The sequence below is a fragment of the Thamnophis sirtalis genome, unplaced genomic scaffold (assembly GCF_051295495.1).
Source record: "Thamnophis sirtalis isolate CommonGarterSnake01/CBP01778 unplaced genomic scaffold, rThaSir2_p1.2 scaffold_11, whole genome shotgun sequence".
Lineage (NCBI taxonomy): Eukaryota > Metazoa > Chordata > Lepidosauria > Squamata > Natricidae > Thamnophis > Thamnophis sirtalis.
In genome coordinates this window covers 58364531-58384528 of record NW_028261391.1, presented here as the reverse complement: position 1 = coordinate 58384528, position 19998 = coordinate 58364531, and the positions used below count along the sequence as shown (strand labels likewise).

At 38.7% G+C, this 19998-nt stretch overlaps 1 long non-coding RNA gene across 1 annotated transcript; it reads left to right on the top strand.

The window, feature by feature from the left end:
• Positions 1–4262: 4262 nt before the first annotated feature.
• Positions 4263–14622, top strand: LOC148043664 (uncharacterized). The gene is made up of 2 exons (XR_015697967.1): positions 4263–4363; positions 13861–14622. It is a non-coding gene; the product is annotated as an uncharacterized LOC148043664 (long non-coding RNA).
• Positions 14623–19998: the final 5376 nt, after the last annotated feature.

The window sequence follows — 19998 nt, the reverse complement described above, 5'->3', positions numbered from 1 at the left end:
TTTTAAGTTTCAAAAACAACACAAATCCTTAGAAATATGAAATGTGATTCTATTAAAAATGTTTTCAGATTCTTCTGCTTCTGAATTGTAATCAGTAGCAGAAAGACAGAAAGAAAATATGCCCATTGTATTCATTTTTTAGATAGATGAATTTGAAGTCTTGGAGTCTTTGCAAGTTTTTCCCATTCTTGCATCCACCAAAGAAACATTTTTATCTTATAGAATTAGTGCTGGTTTGCTTTCTAATCATTTGAACTTTAAGATTGCGGGAAGCACCCATTTTGTGGATTATATGCAGCATCCTATGACAAACTTTTGTTGGGAGAAAATTAAAAATACTTTAAACAAATAAACAGTTGCTTAATTCAGATTCACTACAATCTGATTCCTGGGACATACATACTCTTTTGAAATAATAGTTTATCTTGTGAGGGAGGAAATTCACAAAATTGAACTTTTAAGGGGGAAAAGAGAACTAATGTGGTGTAGTGGGTAAGGCACAAACTTAAAAACTGGATAACTCTGAATTCTAGTCCCATCTTAGGCACTAGTCAGCTGGATGACTCTTGTCTAGTCATCCTATCTCAGGAAGAAAGCAATGGCAAACCACTTCCAAAATCTTTCCAGGAAAAGTGCGGTGACTAGTCCAGGCAGTTACAAGCTGTCAACATTGAAAATCTCTCTCTCTCTCTCTCTCTCTCTCCCTCCCTCCCTCCCTCCCTCTCTCTCTCTCCCTCCCTCCCTCCCTCTCTCTCTCTCTCTCACACACACACACACAAGAGAACTGTTGTCCTTGTGGTTTATACTGCCTACTGCAGATTGTCTACTGAATAGCTATTGGAGAGCATGTTTGGAGAGCATGCTATACAATCATAATATAAAACCTAACTTCCTTACGTTATAGCCAGAGGTGGGTTCCTACCAGTTTGCACCTATTCGGTAGAACCGGTTCGTCATATCTACCGAACCGGTTAGAAGAGGTTCCACCAGTGGACCCGGAAAGCAGGCAACACCTACAGAAGAGGTTCCAAAATTTTTTGAAACCCACCACTGGTCCTTGGATATGATTATTCTACACTATCATGCTCACATTTATAAAACTCAGTGCCTCTGTGAAAGGTAAGGATGACTACTGCGTTTGTGGTACAATCAGAACATTGTGTGTGTTGAAGTTGCTTTAACGCAAACCAAAGATGCCTTTTAAAAAACAAGTTTACATCATATTCTTATGCATGCCAGTGCTGTGTGGGAGGTAATTTAAGGTGGTTCTGACAAGTGTTGTCGGCATCTTCATATCCGATTACATGGGCGGCAAGCCACTCCCATCCGGTCACATGGGCGGCAAGCCACTCCCACAAAGGAGGCCACACCCCCAGAGTAGGTTTGAACAATTTTTGAAACCCACCACTTGTTATAGCACCATAAGAATCACCTGTAGGTAATCCTTGAGATACAACTGTAATGGAGCCTGCCCATTATGGTCACATATTGTGACAGTCGTTATATGAAATGTGTCACTAGCAATGCCTCCATCCCTGCTCTCCTCAACGAAACATTAAACATGGAAGTTGTTAACCAGAACTTGGGGTGTCTCCTATGTGAGGGAGGCCATTGGAGGCCTAGCACAGGCTGAGGATTGCGTGCCTCGGCCCTCTCAAGGCCTTTCCCAACCCCAAGATCTCCCATGCTCCACTTCCAGTGCCTTGAGCCTCAACAGGCCTCTTCCCACTCCCGCCAGGTGTTCCAAGGCCTTAGGCATGATTCCCACCCCACCAGGCCAAACACTCTTCTCTTCATTTACCTTTTGAAGAGCTCCTTCCAGAGTGCTGAAATGACTTCTTTTTTGGGCCAGCCACATGGCATGTTTCCAAAAGCGGACACCATTGTTTCCCACTCACAAAATGGTGGCTGAATTCGGGTAGCTGCCATGTGACTTGAGGATAAACTGCTTCATTTTTTGTGTTAACAAAGTCTGCATGTTGAGAAGCTTCTAGAGTGCTGTGCAGACCTCTAAGGCAGCAATATGAAATCTTTTGTCTGGTGGCCACCGTTTTGTCCTTGCCCACAAGCAAATAGGACAAAATGGTGACCACATTTGGACCCTGTGCTGATGAGGTGAATGAACAAAGGGTGACTTCAGCCACTGTAATTTTGAAATGGGCTCGTATGTAGCTTTTGGGAGATCCATTGTAACTTTGAACATTTGTTAAATGGTCTGTCATACCAAGGGCTACCTGTATAGATTATAAGGTAGTATAAATCAGCAGCAAGGGAATAGCTTAATTCTGCTTTTAAAAGCCATTAAGCTAAAAGACAACTGGGGACTTGAAGTTGCCCATAGAATATATCCAGACTTATTGGGATGGGAAATTGATCAGGCACAAAGATGCATAGCCATAGTTTTATTGTTGTTATTTGGTTTTATTTATATATTTTTTTAAACCTGCCTTATTTTTTTATAAATAACTCAAGGCAGCAAAGATACCTAATACACTTTCCCTCTCCTATTTTGCCCACAACAACAACCCTGCGAGGTGAGTTGGTCTGAGAGACTGGTCCAAAGTTACCCAGATAGTTTTTCCATGCCTAAAGCAAAAGTAAAACTCACAATCTCCTGGTTTCTAGCACGGAGCCTTAATCACGAGACCAAATTTTCTTTTCTATGGCAGGTTTATTTTTTTAATTAATTATAATTTTATAAATATTAAACTGTTGGTATATGCAAAATGTATAGCTTTTAATATTTCCCTTTAGCATTTTGAAAATGTGTTTCCCCTGTTTAGTAGTGTGTAAAGTTATCATCCCAGCTGACTGTCCTCTGCAGTTCAGCGGTTCAAATCTCACCGGCTCAAGGTTGACTCAGCCTTCCATCCTTCCGAGATGGGTAAAATGAGGACCCGGATTGATGGGGGCAATATGCTGACTCTGTAAACCACTTAGAGAGGGCTGAAAGCCCTATGAAGCGGTATATAAGTCTAACAGCTATTGCTATTGCTACTATCCCATAAAACATACTATTCTATGTTACAGGGACAGGTATAGCAATAGCAATAGCAGTAGACTTATATACCGCTTCATAGGCCTTTCAGGCCTCTCTAAGCGGTTTACAGAGAGTCAGCATATTGCCCCCAACAATCTGGGTCCTCATTTTACCCACCTCGGAAGGATGGAAGGCTGAGTCAACCCTGAGCCGGTGAGATTTGAACCGCTGAACTGCTGATCTAGCAGTAGTTTCTTTCTCCAGTCATCTAAACAAAACAAAACAAAACAAAAGCCTTAGTACAGCTATCAGAAATTCCTGATTAATTGTAATAGGTTATAACCTAGCCTGTTTATTTTTCATTTGAAAAAAAAAATTGGAAGAATATGGAAGATGTATTTATTCTATGGTAGCTTTTTTAGTCATTTACAAGGGCATTAAACAGAACTACAATTAATTAGAGTTATAGTCTAGATTATGAAAATGTAGTAAGATTTTTAAATGTAAGGAAATAAATGTGTAGAGTAATTTAAATAAACGAGCAAATTAATCAGTGGCTAAAAATATGTATATTTAACCAAATATTGCATATGTCTAGAGTCTCTGTCTAACAAAGTGCTGAAACAGAGGAGGTAATGGTAGTCTTCATTAGCAATTGCTAAATGTTTTAGAGACCATTTGCAGTTATGATGGTGATGAAAAAATAATTTTGCAACCAATTTTCACATTTATAGCCTGACTTTCACACGTCTGTAAAACAAAGAAAAGCAGAAGTAAGATGGCAAAAAGAGTCAAGGCTCCACTTAGCAACTACTTTGCTTAACAACTTAGTTAGCTCTCCCACTGGTTTCACTATATTGACCAACCCAACATTTTACCCAGTGTAGTGAACTAATAATTGAGTTGAGGAAAGTGGGGTTTAATAATTTATTTCTGTGAAGAATTAAAGCAAGATATACTTGGAATTCAAATTAGATGTGCTTATGGAAATTCAGCAAGCCAGTTTATACCATAAAATCTTATAATTTCCTGAACTTTCATCATTTGGTTTGGATTTTTAAGGCATGTGCAGTATAAGTTAATATGCCTTAGTAAGCTTGGGTTAGGTGTTACGCTTAAATAGCTAAGCTCTCCACTTCTGGGTGTGTTTTTTAAGATGCTAATAATAAAAACTTTTTACTGTACTTTCAGGCGTTTGCCTGGACATTCTTGACCACAGCTAAGCTAAATGTCATGTTTCTTTTCCTTGTTCCAGTAACAGACCCACTTGCAAAATTCTTCAGCACAGTTACACAGCCACATCCTGCCAGCTAGAGTGACATTTCTCACGTACAAAGCGTTTGTGGTCAGCCCCTTGTTTTCTTCTGGCAGTTGCCAAAGCAGGTATTAATTACTAATTCTAACAATGGCTATATTAAGAAAAGCACAAAGTGATTAAAATGTAGTGCTTCTGCTTGAAGCTAATTCATGGCTTATGAAAGCTCCTAATGGTTTGTTAGCAAACGAATTGGCCAGCTCCTCGACTAAATAAAGACCAGAAATATCAAAGTCTTTCAGTACATTTGGAACATGTTGTAGACACTCTTCAAAATGACTGCTGGGATTGCCCCAGCCTTTATAACATGGCTGATATGGGGAACATAACCAATTATAATGGTTTTTATGTTCCCCTTTTCCCCCTTGAATTGTTCGCTGCCCTGAGTCCTCCCGGAGAAGGGCGGCATACAAATAATAAAATTCTATTCTATTCTATTCTATTCTATTCTATAAAGCTTTCAGAATACTATCTACTATATCACATCTTTTCAGGCAATCAAAGTTTATTTTGGTTTGTTTGTTTGTTTGTTTATTTATTTATTTATTTATTTATTTATTTATTAGACTTATATACCGCTTCATAGGGCTTTCAGCCCTCTCTAAGCAGTTTACAATTATTATTTTTTAGCAAATTGAGTCAGCAACTTGCCCCCACAGTCTGGGTCCTCATGGTTACAGAACAGTATAGAACAAAACAACTAAAACTGTTTAAAAATAAAAGAGGAGACTTAAATATAAAACACAAGCTAAAATAATACTAGATAATATTATCACTATTATTTGAGCCAGTTTGGTCCAGTGGTTATGGATTCAGGAAACATTCAGGAAACTGAATTCCTATGTGGCTGGAGAAATATGAGAATTAAAGTCTACACATCTTAAAGTTACCAAGTTTGAGAAACACTGATCTGGACACAGAATCAAATGCAAATTTAAAGTTGATAAAGCTACACATGGTTCTGAGCTAGTTTATCTGTGCGCTTTTCTGCTAAATGTTGTAACATAAATTGAGTAGTGAGCAATTAGCCCTAAAACCATCTTATTCCTCTAACAATAACTGTTCAAATTTCATCGAATCCAGTAATTTTGTGTTTAAATGTTTTGCATATAATATGCTTATGATACGTAATAGACTGGTGGGGCAATGGTTAACTGGTAGAATCTTTCCCCCCCTTTTGTAAATGGGAACTATTATTGTTGTAATCTCTTGGATTGCAAAACAGTCAATAGCAAAAAAAACACAAAAAAACAGAGGACCTATGCCTGGAATCCACCCCTCTGGGTTGTTGCAAATAATTTAATCAGTTAAAAGGTCATTCCCTAATACTTTTCATGGATTGAGTTGGTTAATCAGGTATTTGATTTCTGTACGTGTTACTGGATACCAATAAGGAAGCATATCAAATTCTAATTTGAATTGGTTGGAGCAGGGCTCCCTTTGTCCATGTGAAGAAACAACCCACATCTTCTAGCTCGCTCTTCTATAGGAAGCACTTTACTAAACCTCCTGTTTATGCCTTTTCTGCACACGTGGATGCAAGCAAAATGTTGGTTTGTAGCCACTCTAAAAGATCTTAGGTAGCTCATTTTTAAAGAAGTGATATTATAGAATTAAATCTGATATTGTTTTCACAGAAGATGAAAACTTACTTGTCATTTTACGTGTAATTTATAGGAGGAAATCAGAAAGTGCAATGGATAAACAGGTAGGTAGGTAGGTAGGTAGGTAGGTAGGTAGGCAGGCAGGCAGGCAGGCAGGCAGGCAGGCAGGCAGGCAAGCAGGCAACAAATAGGATGATTATGTTAAAAATATTTATTTTAAAAAAATTAAAAATGCATTATAGCAATTAAATAGTGCCTCTAATAAGCAATAAGTCAGTATTGATAGGAGTGGAGAGATCAGCCTTTGGCCACTGCTTTATGAGGTGTTGCAGGGATCGGTACTCTCTCCTCTCCTGTTCAACATCTAGAACAACGGCTCTGTTTTCATTCTTCCTAGACTTTTCACTTCTTTGAGATTCTAAATTTTAATCATACACTTATGGGCATAATATTATGTCCTTCTTTTCCACCTCATTCCTGCAACAAAATCTTCTTTTTAAATGGCCCAATCTTTCTTCTGTAACCATCAGAGGAAGGGCTGAGCATAATCCGTATCTATATGTATTATTTATACTTGATTGAGAGCATCTCTATCTTGTGGTGGTAGGTCATGTGTTTTAGCCTGTTTGATTGAAACTAGCAGATCAAAATAGATGTACCAGTAATTCTGGTAAAGGTTAATCCAGTTGTCTGCAGTACTGGCCACTAGATGGCAAGAAAGAGATTTGTAAAAGGTTTTAAACCTTTGCTTCCATCTAGTAGTCATTCTACTGTTTGCAGGCCAGATACTATATGATAGTTGTACTCTAGTCTAGGATGCTAGATTTCTGAGCACAGACTCTCTAACTAATCTTAAAATCAGACTGTTAATTTAGTTAAACTAAGCTTTATGTAATCAGGGCTTAATACTGGGTAAAGCAAAGTAACAGTTTCTGCTATTTTTTTATTTTCAAAAGCAAACCATAGGTGCCTGTTTAGAAAACAAGTTTGTTATACAGTTATGCTTATATAGATCATACCTCCTTCATTTATTTCCAATTTGTTTCAATACAAAATAATTCCAGTTCCAATGTATTTTACCTGAGTCTGTATTTCCTTCAGGATCAGTGTCTGCACGTTTCTGCCATCCCACAAGGCTATGACTTTGTGCATTTGTGTGCATGTGTGTGCCCAGGGAAGCACAGGGCAAGCGGCATATGCATTACGGGGGGGGGGGGGGTCACATGACTAGGAGGGAAAGGGACTTAGAATGGAGCATGCTCCAACATGCTGAAGAGCTGCCCAAATGCCTCTTCCATAGGGATGCACTGGGGAATTTACTGTATATAAGTATGTATGTATGTATATATTCAATTCAGATTTAGCTTTCTTTTAATTTGCTGGTTTCTGTAACTAGATCTGGTCCTCCTCTATATAGTTTTTGAAGAGTTATACTGCTGATAGACAGCAAGAGCACCATTCTCAGGGTCTGGTAAAAACTATTGAGATGGTGACTATTACAGTCTGATCAAAGCTCTGCCTATTTTTTATGTATGTTGCATCACAACTGCCATTTTTATTTTTTAATTTACTTTTGTTACAAACAAGACATGGACATATAGGCATATAGGCAGAGTCTGGAGATCTTTACACACAATGTTCTATTTCTAAAGACACAGTAGCATTGAGTTGAAAAGAATAAAAGGGCTGTGGCCCCCTTGTTGACTGGGAAATGTGCAGATCAGGCTATTAAAAGGGCAGAAATACGCATGAGTAACAAAATGTAGGTAAGCAGGAGTATCTAGAACAGTGTTTCTCAACCTTGGCAACTTGAAGATGTCCGGACTTCAACTCCCAGAGTTCCCCAGCCAGCATTCGCTGGCTGGGGAATTCTGGGAGTTGAAGTCCGGACATCTTCAAGTTGTCAAGGTTGAGAAACACTGATCTAGAAGGGGGTACCTAATAAATCAAGTATTTTCTAAAGGCCTTTTGTAGATATAAAATAACCCCAGGAACCAATTTGTGGAATCATTTACATTTTCAGAATTCAAAATATGACTATCACCAATACTTCACCAATTTAGAGTTAGTCGCTTCATAAATATAGAATAGAATAGAATTCTTTATTGGCCAAGTGTGATTGGACACACAAGGAATTTGTCTTTGGTGCATATGCTCTCAATGGACATAAAAAGACATGAAAAGATACATTGGTCAAGAATCATAAGGTACAACACTTAATGGTAGTTGGGTGGGCTCATATGCTAAACCATAAACCATGATTTATTTGCCCTCCAAGGTATTTTAACGCGGGTGATAATGTGCCTTTAATTAGTTTATTTTACTTGTTTACCAGGAGAAAGGAATTGTTGAAGAATATTCCTATAACATAAAACAGCAATTCTTTTCTATTCTGCAGCACTGTGCATTGACACACACAAAATATTCTAAGAATGTTTTTAATTTATATCAGAATCTTCCTTGATTAAATATCATGACATTATGCCAGCTCATGTTTAAAATTATAACAGTTGCAGCAGAGCTATACTGCCACAAATGCTATAATATATTCCAGGATACTGCAGCTTTTCCCAATGTATATTTTACTCCCTTTTCATTCAACCTGGCATTTATGCTCATTTTATGTTAAGAAGGGAGCAAAAGTAATATGTACTGCCCAATATATACTTATATAAACCTCATTGCCACCATCAGGCCTTCTCTAATTCATTCATCCAAGCAAAATAATTCTAGACTTCACAATCTTTCTTTGTACATACATCCTACCACACCTATAATCAGCCATCCTCATCACTATTTCCAGGAGGTTTTCAGACTGTTAATAAATATACCTTCAGAGGCAAGTGACCAAAATGGAATGTGGCATTAATCGAAAAGGAGGAGATCCTTTCAGGAGCCTGTTTTCACGTTGCTCCCATGTTTAAGCTACTCAAGGGATTTCTTTTTAAATTTGGTGTGTTTAAAAAGACAAATATATCTACCAACTGAGGAGAAAGTGACAATGGCAATAACACCTACACTGGCACTCCTTTCCCTGAGACCTCTAAATGTTTGAAGGCCATCAGATTATTGCACAAATGTAGCAAGTTGCAACCACTGAGCGTTACCTTGTATTTATCTATGATTAATGTCATGTCTTGACGTGCTGCCCGGTTTCCCTATGTGCTTATATTCCTCTATCGTAAGGTAGAATAACCCCCCAAATGCCCTGAAATCCTCCATAGATTTTAATAACTAGTGTCATGGGCAATTTGTCTTGCTAACCCTGCTTTTATCATCTCTTACAATTCATTAGGAAGTATATTGAACTCTATGAAGTGCCCATTTAAAGAATGAGCCAATTAAAACTAATGAAATCCTCACAGTTCCAGAGCCATAGGTCAAAGCTAAGAATTTATTGCAAACATAGACTTCTCTTGTCCTGCATTACAACAGTAGCAAATAAAGTTTTCTTTTCCTGGATTCTGCAGTGAAATGAAGGAAATTTGAGTGTATCTACGTTTACAATATAATAAAATACAATAGCAGAGTTGGAAGGGAGGTCTTCTAGTCCAGTGTTTTTCAACCACTGTGCCGCGGCACACTAGTGTGCCGTGACATAGTGTAAGGTGTGCCATGGGAAAAACACCCGCCGGGTGTTTTTGCCTTGGGACATTCTCTGTGTATGTCCCGAAAGTTGCTTTCGGGACACAGGGATGCCTCTATTAAGTCCCTGCGTCCCTGCGTTTACTTTAAAAACGCGGGGACCGCCGGGAGGTAACGCACGCAGGGACATCACTGACGTCCCATGCATGCACCCATAGCAACAATCGCGGAGGATTCAAGAGAATTACTTTATATATCGTCAATATAGGCACAGAATTAAAATTTTTTAACATTTTCTAATGGTGGTGTGCCTCGTGATTTTTTTCATGAAAAAAGTGTGCCTTTGCACAAAAAAGGTTGAAAAACACTGTTCTAGTCCAACCCTATGTCTAGGCAGGAAACCCTATACTATTTCAGACAAATGGCTATCTAACATCTTCTTAAAGACTTGCACTGTTGGGGCATTCACAACTTCTGGAAGCAAGTTGTTCCACTGATTAATTGTTCTAACTGTCAGGAAATTTCTCCTCAGTTCTAAGTTGCTTCTCTCCTTGATTAGTTTCCACCCATTGCTTCTTGTTCTACCCTCAGGTGCCTTGAAAAATAGTTTGACTCCCTCTTTTTTGTGGCAACCCCTGAGATATTAGAACACTGATATCATGTCTCCCCTAGTCCTTCTTTCTATTAAACTAGACATACCCAGTTCCTGCAACTGTTCTTCATATGTTTTAGTTTCCAGTCCCCTAATCATCTTTGTTGCTCTTCTCTGCACTCTTTCTAAAGTCTCAAATCTTTTCTACATTGTGGTGACCAAAACTGAATGCAGTATTCCAAGTGTGGCCTTACCAAGGCATTATAAAGTGGTTTATGCAACCTAGAACTGTGTTGGCTTTTTTGGCAGCTGCTGCACACTGCTGGCTCATATTTAAATGGTTGTCCACTAGGACTCCAAGATCCCTTTCACAGTTACTACTGTTGAGCAAGGTACCACCTATACTGTACCTGTGCATTTCATTTTTGTTGCCTAAATGTAGAACCTTAATCTTTTCATCATTGAATTTCATTTTATTAGGATTTTTTAGGATTTAGGATTTTATTGGAAATTTATATGCCGCCCTTTTCCCTGAGGGGACTCAGGGCGGCTTACAACAATAAAGGGAAGGGAGTGCAAGACAAGACTTAAAAAGAAAAGAATCGTGATAAAAAGAAAATTGATCATAAAAACACAACATTCACTCAACATTCGGGCGGGGTGAGAGTAATCCTATCCCCAGGCCTGACGGGATAGCCAGTTCTTGAGGGCTGTGCGGAAGGCCTGGACTGTGGTGAGGGTACGGATCTCCACGGGGAGGTTGTTCCATAATGTCGGAGCTGCAACTGAGAAGGCTCTCCTCCGCGTAGTCGCCAGTCGGCACTGACTGGCGGATGGAATTCGGAGGAGGCCTACTCTGTGCGATCTGATGGGGCGCAGGGAGGTGATTGGCAGGAGGCGGTCTCTCAAATAGTCAGATCCACTACCATGGAGCGCTTTATAGGTGGTAAGTAAGACCTTGAAGTGCACCCGACGATCAACAGGTAGCCAGCGCAGCTCACGGAGGATTGGTGTTATATGGGCGAACCGTGGTGCGCCCATGATCACTCGCGCGGCCGCGTTCTGGACTAGCTGAAGTCGCCGGATGCTCTTCAAGGGCAGCCCCATGTAGAGCACATTGCAGTATTCCAGCCTAGAGATCACAAGGGCTCGAGTGACTGTTGTGAGGGCCTCCCGGTTCAGGTAGGGCCGCAACTGGCGCACCAGGCGAACCTGGGCAAATGCCCCCCTGGTCACAGCCGACAAGTGGTGGTCAAAACTCAGCTGTGGATCCAGGAGGACTCCCAAGTTGCGGACCCTATCTGAGGGGAATAAATTTTGCCCCCCCAGCCACTATTAGATAGTGCCCAATGTTCAACTTTGTCAAGGTCCTTCTGTATCTTTAGCCTATCTTCTGGAGTGTTGGCTATTCCTGCCAGCTTGATGTCATCTGCAAATTTGATGAGTTCCCCATTTATTCCCTCATCCAAATCATTGATGAAGATGTTGAAGAGTACTGGGCCCAAAACAGAGCCTTGGGGTACTCCACTGCATACTTCCCTCCATGAAGATGCAGTTCCATTGAGGATTACACATTGAGTGTGGTTGGTCAGCCAGTAACAAATCCATCTGATAGTGATGCTGTCTTTTACTTTGTTGCAGATGATTGCCCAGTCTTACATTTCTAAATTGTGGTATAGAATATCTCTAAATTATTAAGGAATCTCATATATTTCTCACGTGGTTTATTAAGTGGGTTTATTTCATGGCTTTCTTAAATGGTTTAGGTAGGTTTACTAAAGCAATGATTAGATAGACTATGAGTTGAAAATAACTCCTGTAGGTAAAGTCATGACATTCATATAAGAACCAACATGCTTAGATCCAGAAACCTGATTAAAGAAAAAATAACTTCCTTTAGATCCAATACATATGAGAATCAAGGAAATTTTATATAACTTAATGGGCATCCCAATCTTTACTGCCAAAGATATTCCACCCAATAATTTTGCAATCCAGAGATTTAATGGTCAGTTCCTGGATCCAGCTTCATATATCTAGCGTTAGGCTCAGCTGTAGGAACAAAATTATCAATTAACCTATCACTGAAATGCATATCTAGCTACATGAACTGACTCTCCCATTTCTGAGCTGGACTCAAAAACGAACAAACAAACAAAAACGAAGGTTATGTCAGATGTTCCATAAATGGAACAGATATAAAATCACTGAACTGCTACTTGATTGTTTCCAGTACAGCACTTTCTCTTCTAATTGTTATTAATAATGTGACAAAATTAGTAGACCAGCGAAATGTTGTGGACATAATTTATTTGGATTCCTTGTTAGTGTTAGTCTGACTCCTTGTCTAGATAATTCTCTCAAAGCTTCCACATAACAGAATAACAAGAGTTGGAAGAGACTTGGAGATCTTCTCTAGTCTAATCCCCCTGCTCCTGCAGGAGACTGTACGCCATATCAGACAAATGGTTGCACAATCTCTTCTTAACCACCCCCCCCCCCCAGTGATGGCACACCCAAAACTTCTGAAGGCAAAGCATTCTATTGATTCATTGCTCTAACAGGAAATTTCTTATTTTCAGCTTTGTTCTCTCCTTGATTAGTTTCCACTCTTTGGTGGAAGCCTTCAGGTGCTTTAGAGAATAAGTTGATCCTCTTTTCTTTGTGTGGCAACCCCTTAGATATTGGAATACTGCTATCATTTCACCTCTAGTCCTTATTTTCATTAAACTAGACATGCCCAATTCCTGCAACCATTCTTCATATATTTTAGCCTCCAGTCCTCTCATTATCTTCTTGTTCTTTTCTGCACTCTTTCTAGAGTCTGAACATCTTTTTTATATCATGGCGACTAAAATTGGATGCAATAATCCAAGTGTGGTCTTACCAAGACATTATTAATACTTCATGTGATCTTGATTCTATCCCTCTGTTAATGTAGCCCTCAACTGTGTTGGCTTTTTCTGTGGCTTCATACTGCTGGCTCATACTTAAGTGGTTGTCCACTAGAACTCCAAGATTCCTAGGACAGTTACTACTATTGAGCCAGGTACCACTTATTCTATAGCTGTGCATTTGGTTTTTCTTGCCTAAATATAGAACCTGACTTTTCTCACCACTGAATTTTATTTTGTTTGATAGGACCGAGTTCAAGTCTGTCAAGATCGTTCTGTATCTTGAGCCTATCTTCTAGAGTGTTGGCTATTCCCACCAGTTTGAAAATTTGATGAATTCCCATTTTATGCCCTCATTTAAATTATTTATAAAGATATTTAAGAGTACTGGACCTAAGACAAAGTCTTGAAGGTACCTCCTTGCATGTTTGCATCCATGTAGATGCAGTTCCATTAAGAACTACACACTGAGTGTGGTTGGTCAGCCAGTTATGAATCCATCTGGTAATGATGCTGTCTAACCCAGGGATCCCCAACCTGTGGGCTGCGAAGGAGATTGCAACCGGGCCATGGAAAGGAGTGGCGAATGTGTGTGCTCCATTTGTGTGGTCCGCAAAGCCAAAAATCTTGAGGAACCCTGGTCTAATCCTCAATCTTATCAAGTAATAAGTTGTTGTCTACTTTATCAAGTGCCTTACTTGAGTCCAAATAAATTTTGTCCACAGCATTTCATTGGTCTACCAATTTTGTCACATTTTCAAACAATGTAATAAAATTTGTCAGGAATTATTTGTTTTTGACAAACCCATGTTGTCTTCTAGTTATAACTTTGCTTGTCTCTAGGTGTTTGCAGATTTGTTGCTTGATTATTTTTTCCAGAATCTTCCCAGGTATTGATGTCAGACTGATAGAGCCGTAGTTTCCATTTTGTTCCTTTTTTGAAGATTGGCTCCAAAACAAAAGATGATTGTTTGTCTGGAATAAGATATCAAAAAGGCACTGCCTGTTCATCTCTTCCCATTTAAAGGAATCATGCAAGAATTATCATCATAGGAAGTACTGAAGGAACTCTGTAGTTCTACTGCTAAAAATAACTCCTTAGAAGTTACAATTTTATTATCAAAGACAACATGACTTCCCAGTGAAACCATTTATCACAGAATCAACAAACAGTTGGTCGCTTCAAAGCATACATCTTTTTTTTAAAAGACTTTGTACTTCTCAAAACAAAGGCGCTACAGGTAAAAAAGACTGCAAACAGAGGCTTCTTTAGTGGAAGTGAGCAATTGCAAATCACTTTTACATTGGCGGTAACTTATTTGGGTTGAGAAGCACTGTCGAGTCTAGTTATTACCTGAATGGGAGACCAACAGGAGCTGCTATTTGGGAAGCAAAACATATGTCTGAAGACATCTCTGATCACAGCAAAGACACAAAAATTGCATTGCTGTGTCAATGTATTCCATTCTTTAGAATTGAAAGAGTTATTTGCATCTATTTGTAAATGTGTTGGGAGCGGGAATGAAAAAAATGTACATATTGTATTTTTAATTCCTCTGAATATACATATTTTGCACTATATTTTAATGAATTTTCCTTAATACAATATGTTTTCATGCACTTTTTCCCCACTAATAAAACATTTTTGTCAACTCTCCCTTCATATCAAATATGTTGTGTCCATTTTTATATTCAAAACTTCCACTAGAAAATTCTGAAAATGTAAGGAAGAAGCTCATTAATGTCAAATGTTGCTTTGAAAGTTTTCGTAGAAGATGGGACCATAGGTGTCAAATATAAACTATAATGATGCCACCCACCCCATGACATCATCACTCACATGATATAAATTATGCATGTATTTAATTCATCTCATGTGCGCCATGATGTCAAAACATGGAGAGAACAACATTTTCTTATATTCTCCATGATCTCTGATTTCCATTGAAGGAATCACTGCTATGTTTCTAGATGTAGTTCTATATATATTGCTCAGTCCATAATATTGTTTCAAAAAATTGATAGTTAGATAATGTGTGTGTAAATCAACTTGTATTTATTACGATAATCTCCTAGTCATATTTTTGTTTTTATAATCTTAAAAATTTATTTTCCTCTTTGGAACTAGTAAACTAAAACTGATGGTTCCATCAATGTGATTTTGTCTCCAAGCTCACTTTTGTACATTGCAAATAGCTATGCTCTGGAGAAAGCCCAATCTTATTTGTCTTCATTAATACCAAAGATGTTTATACCTTGTGGGTTAAAGAGAAACTAATACTTAAAAGGGTTTGGTTTGGCTAAGGATATACATCTCATTGGATTATAGAGCCTCAAATACTTCGCCTTTTATACAGGGCTAACATGCATATGTCTAAGAATGCAGGCTGATGAGCACTTCTTCACACACTATTTAATGAATGTTTTAACCTACTGAATTTCCTATGGGAATTTGGCAACTGGTTACTAGAATAATGGAACATAACTGTCATTCTGCTTCTATTTTTCCCCTCATTGTGTGTGTGAGAGAGAGAAAGAACACACGTGTGCATGTGCCAGGTTACACATAACTCATTTCCATGTCTCCACAGATAAATAATGGCTAAGTGAGCATCCACATATTACTTCCTGATAAATGGTGGCTTTGCTAAAGATAAGCATAAGCACACACAATTTCCCTCCCTTGAAGAGTAGTCCTGTCTAACAGATCAGGAGACACAGCTTGACATACTAGCATTCCATGCACAATTCAAACATGAAAGATAGCTTACCTGTAGGATGATGAGTCCCCCAAATCAGTTGATTTGGAAAGCTAGGTTGACTGAATCACCAAACCACCATGACTTTAATAGCATACTGTTATATATGTATTTCCTTCTTGACAAATTTTCATTATACTTTTCTGATAAAATACATATGTTCAGAATTGAAAATCTAAGATGTGGCAGGATGCGGCCACTGCTGGGAGCAGCAACGGAAAAGAAATATTGCTCTTTTATCTTGTCTGTGACTTTCCAAAGGGACTTGCCTGACCACGATGTAAAGTGGTTTATACATAAATGTCACTCTTTCTTTCAGGTACCTATCTAATGGGTATTTAGAGTAGATTAATACTAAATGATAGGAAATTAGATTCCACAGATGAAACAATTTTTAGTTGATCTGTTATATGTGCTTCTGTCAAATTATTTGTTAATGAAGTAATATGCTGACATTTGAATATGAATAAGCAATGTTTAGGAAGGATGTTTTCATTTTATCAAAATGATGCATGTTTTATAGCAGGTGCCTTCTTAGAAGAGGCTTACTGTAATGCGTTGAGGAAAAAAATGTTTCTTCTATATTCCTGAAGCAACAATGAATTGTACTAGGTGGTAGTGCTGTTTCTTTGTTACAGTTAGACAGCAAAGTACTTGGAACATTTCAACACTGGATTCCAGCCCAGACTGGATTCCAGTCACACTGAAAGGAAGTTCAGGATGGAAGGCAAGGCAAAGAAATATTTCCATCTCTTCCTACCCACTCCCATCCCCATTTTCTCCAAAACACAAAGTGATTAGTTCAACCACTGAAAGACTTAGTTTAGATTTTCTTTGGGGATGAAATATTGCTAAAGCAACGGGGACAGGCTTGATAGCTGATACTTCAAATATGAACATGGCATTTGTTGTCCAGTTTTGCAACTTTGTTTATTTCCTTTATTGTATTTATCATATCATATTGTATTATATTGATATTTTGTTTTTTATATTATGAGCCACCCAAAATTAGTCTGGCATTGGGCAGCACTGAAATCAAGTTAAACAAATAAATAGATAGACATTTTGTCTACCCCTTAACCCTGAATATTCATTTTTCATGGAATGTTGTTGTTGTGAGAGGAGGGAGAGTTAGATTAATACATATCCATAAGAGTCAGGAAAACTCATGTGAATTTTCTTTCCACAAGATTAAAGAAATCTCTGCCTCCAAAGCCTGAACCCATCATTATTCTTTATTGTAAAATGTGAAAAACCATTGTGACTTGGTGGCATATCAATTCTACATAAATAATAACAAGATAATAATAACACAAAATTCTAAAGCAGTGCATTTTATTTCAGTTTAGATGTATTAGATTAAAGATTAGGTCTAGGATTAAAAACTGCTCAGAGCAATTTAAATAGTAAGGCTGCCTGGTTAATTCAATAAAATGTTAGAACAAGAGTCAGCAAACTGCGGCTCTGGAGCCGCGTGTGGCTCTTTCCTCCCTCTGCTGTGGCTCCGTCACTGGTTGGCGCCACAGTTTTGAGAGGAGCTTCTGGTGGGGTGGGAGAGAAGCACAGTGCGCCAGGAGAAGATTCTATGGCAAGGGGAGGGTTTTCCAATTGTCTCCACAATTGATAGGGCTTTCGGTTATCACAGGTAGAGGAAAAAGTATGCCACGCTAGGAGGAGACTCTATGGTGGAGGAACTGAACTTCCAGAATTGAACAGGGGGCTTCTGGTTAAGAACTTTGTGACTCCCGGTGTTTTCCTTTCTGTGGGAAACGGGTCGAAATGGCTCTTTGAGTATTTAAGTTTGCCGACCCGTGTGTTGATGACTAAATGAGTCATCAGTTTATTACCTTGAAAGCTTGGTATACAGCTCTGCCTAACAATAATAACCAACAATAATATCCATCCAAAATCCCAAGAAGTTCAGGTGACAGTTCAGGTGAAAAGAATGGATAAAAATAATTTAAGCTTTCTAACATTTTGTTTGGAGATATGCAGATATAAACTGCAAGAAACAGAAAGACATAATTAAGAAAGTATTAACTTTTCATATTTTATATAAACTAACATGATTTATAAAATATCTGTATTTTAGTCCTTAAATCATACGATATGTATTGATTTAACTAGTGGTGATTTAACTAAGTATTGGATTAAATACATCATTCTAGAGCATTATAATCAAATGCAAAATATTTTAACTTCAGAGGCATAATTGAAGGAGACAATTTCATTCTTTGTTGTTATTATTCTGTAGAAGGGGAAAGTAAAATTGATTATGAAAAAAATGAATATGGAATAATTTTGTAAGGATACTCACAAAACTATAATCCCCTACCAATGTTTGTGTTCTTTTTATTTTAAAATGCATATATGTTGTTGCATAATTGTTGCATATCAATTTCTTTCATCTATTATATGTAAAAACATAATGCAAATATAATATTGATATAATATTTAATTTTGTAGACTCTTCTGCCCAGATAATAAATGCCCAGGATTGAATTTTAAAATATTTCAAGTTTCAAGAAGCACAGGCAGGTAAGACTCACAATTTATTTATTTACTTATTAAATTTATATACTATTCATCTCCGCAATAAGGCGACTCTGGGCAGTTTACAGATTACAAAAAGATAAATAGAAATGCGGTTACAAATTTAAAGTGATGCAAAAAAACCAAGAACCAAGAGAAGGATAGCACTGGAATGAGGTCTTGTTATTCTGTCAACCAACTCCAGCAGTGAGCACCCCCCTCGGGGCTCTAAGCCAAATTGCAAAACCAAGTTTTTACACCTTTCTGAAAGGCCAATAGGGTAAGAAAAGTTCTCACCTCTGATGGTAGAGAATTCTACAGAGTGGGTGCCACAGTGAAAAAGGCCCTTCTCCTTGAACCTGCCCGCCAAAATTGCATAGCAGTTTGGGGTCCATAGTAGGACTCTTCCGTTGGCATTAGTGGGCCAGGCTAGTGCCATTGGGATGAGATGGCTCCTCAGATACCTTGGACCCATGCTATATAGCGCTTGAATAAAACCCAGAAGCAATCTAGTCATCAATGCAACTTGCGCAAAAGCCATGTTATATGTACCACCCTAGAGCACCCAGAACTGTATGTGCCATTGTATTCTACCCCAATTTTAGCTTCTCAATACTTTTCAAGTATTTCAAGCCCCATGTAGAACAAGTACATTGACTTCACAAGCCAAGTAAGGGTACAACTGGTGCACAACATGAAGTTGTGCAAAGGTACAATTGCCACCTGCTTTTTGAGCAAGCCCAGAACCCCCAAGTTGCATCTCGGATCTGTTTGGGATAGTGCAACCCATAGCCATTCCATATTCCCGGGGTTCAGACAAAGCTTGTTGTCCCCTATCTAGACCTCTACAGCCCGCAGGCCCTGAGAAAGTACAGCCACAACATTGCTTGGGCCACTGGGGATAGAGATATAAAGCTATATATCATCACTGTACTGATGACATCGCATCCCATGGTATGAAATGATCTAGCCCAGCATTTTCATGTTGATGTTAAAAAGGAATGGAGAGAGTGTGTGGCATCCCACAAAGAAGTGTTTGTGGGCTAGACCTCTCGCTCTCTGTCTATACTGAATGGGATTGGCATTGGAGAAAGGAGCCAATCCAGCGCAATACTGCACCACCCAGCCCCAAACTCCATAGATCGCTCAAAAGGATATCATGATTGATGGTATCAAAAGCCCCCAAGAGGTCAAGGAGAGCAAGGATGGATGCACTGTCTCCATCCCTCTTTTGCCAAACAACATCCACACACATGACCAATGCCATTTCTGTTCCATGGCCCATCTTGGCCCATCCTGAAACACAACTGAAAGGGATGCAGATAATATATTTCATTCAGGATCCTCTGGAGCTGCAATGTGACTGCTTTTCCCACCACTTTCCTTAGGAAGGGGAGGTGGGAAACTGGACTAAAATTGTCCAGATGGGTTGGACCAAATGATGGTTTCTTAAGGAGAGGACAGACCAAGACCTCCTTAAATGATGCCAGGAACACTCCTTCCTGTAGTGATGCATCCACCTGCAGTTCACTACCCTGGAGGCTTTCCCCATCCAGATCAGACAAGACTCCAATAAGCACTTAATTGCATTGACCGTAGAGACTTTTCACAGTAATGTTACAGAATAATGTTATGCAGATGTGTCTCCTTTACCTTTTGGGATGTTTCCATGAGATAGTACTTTTATAATTTTAAAACTCTACATGGAGCATCTAGTTTATTTAAAATTAGGTGGCA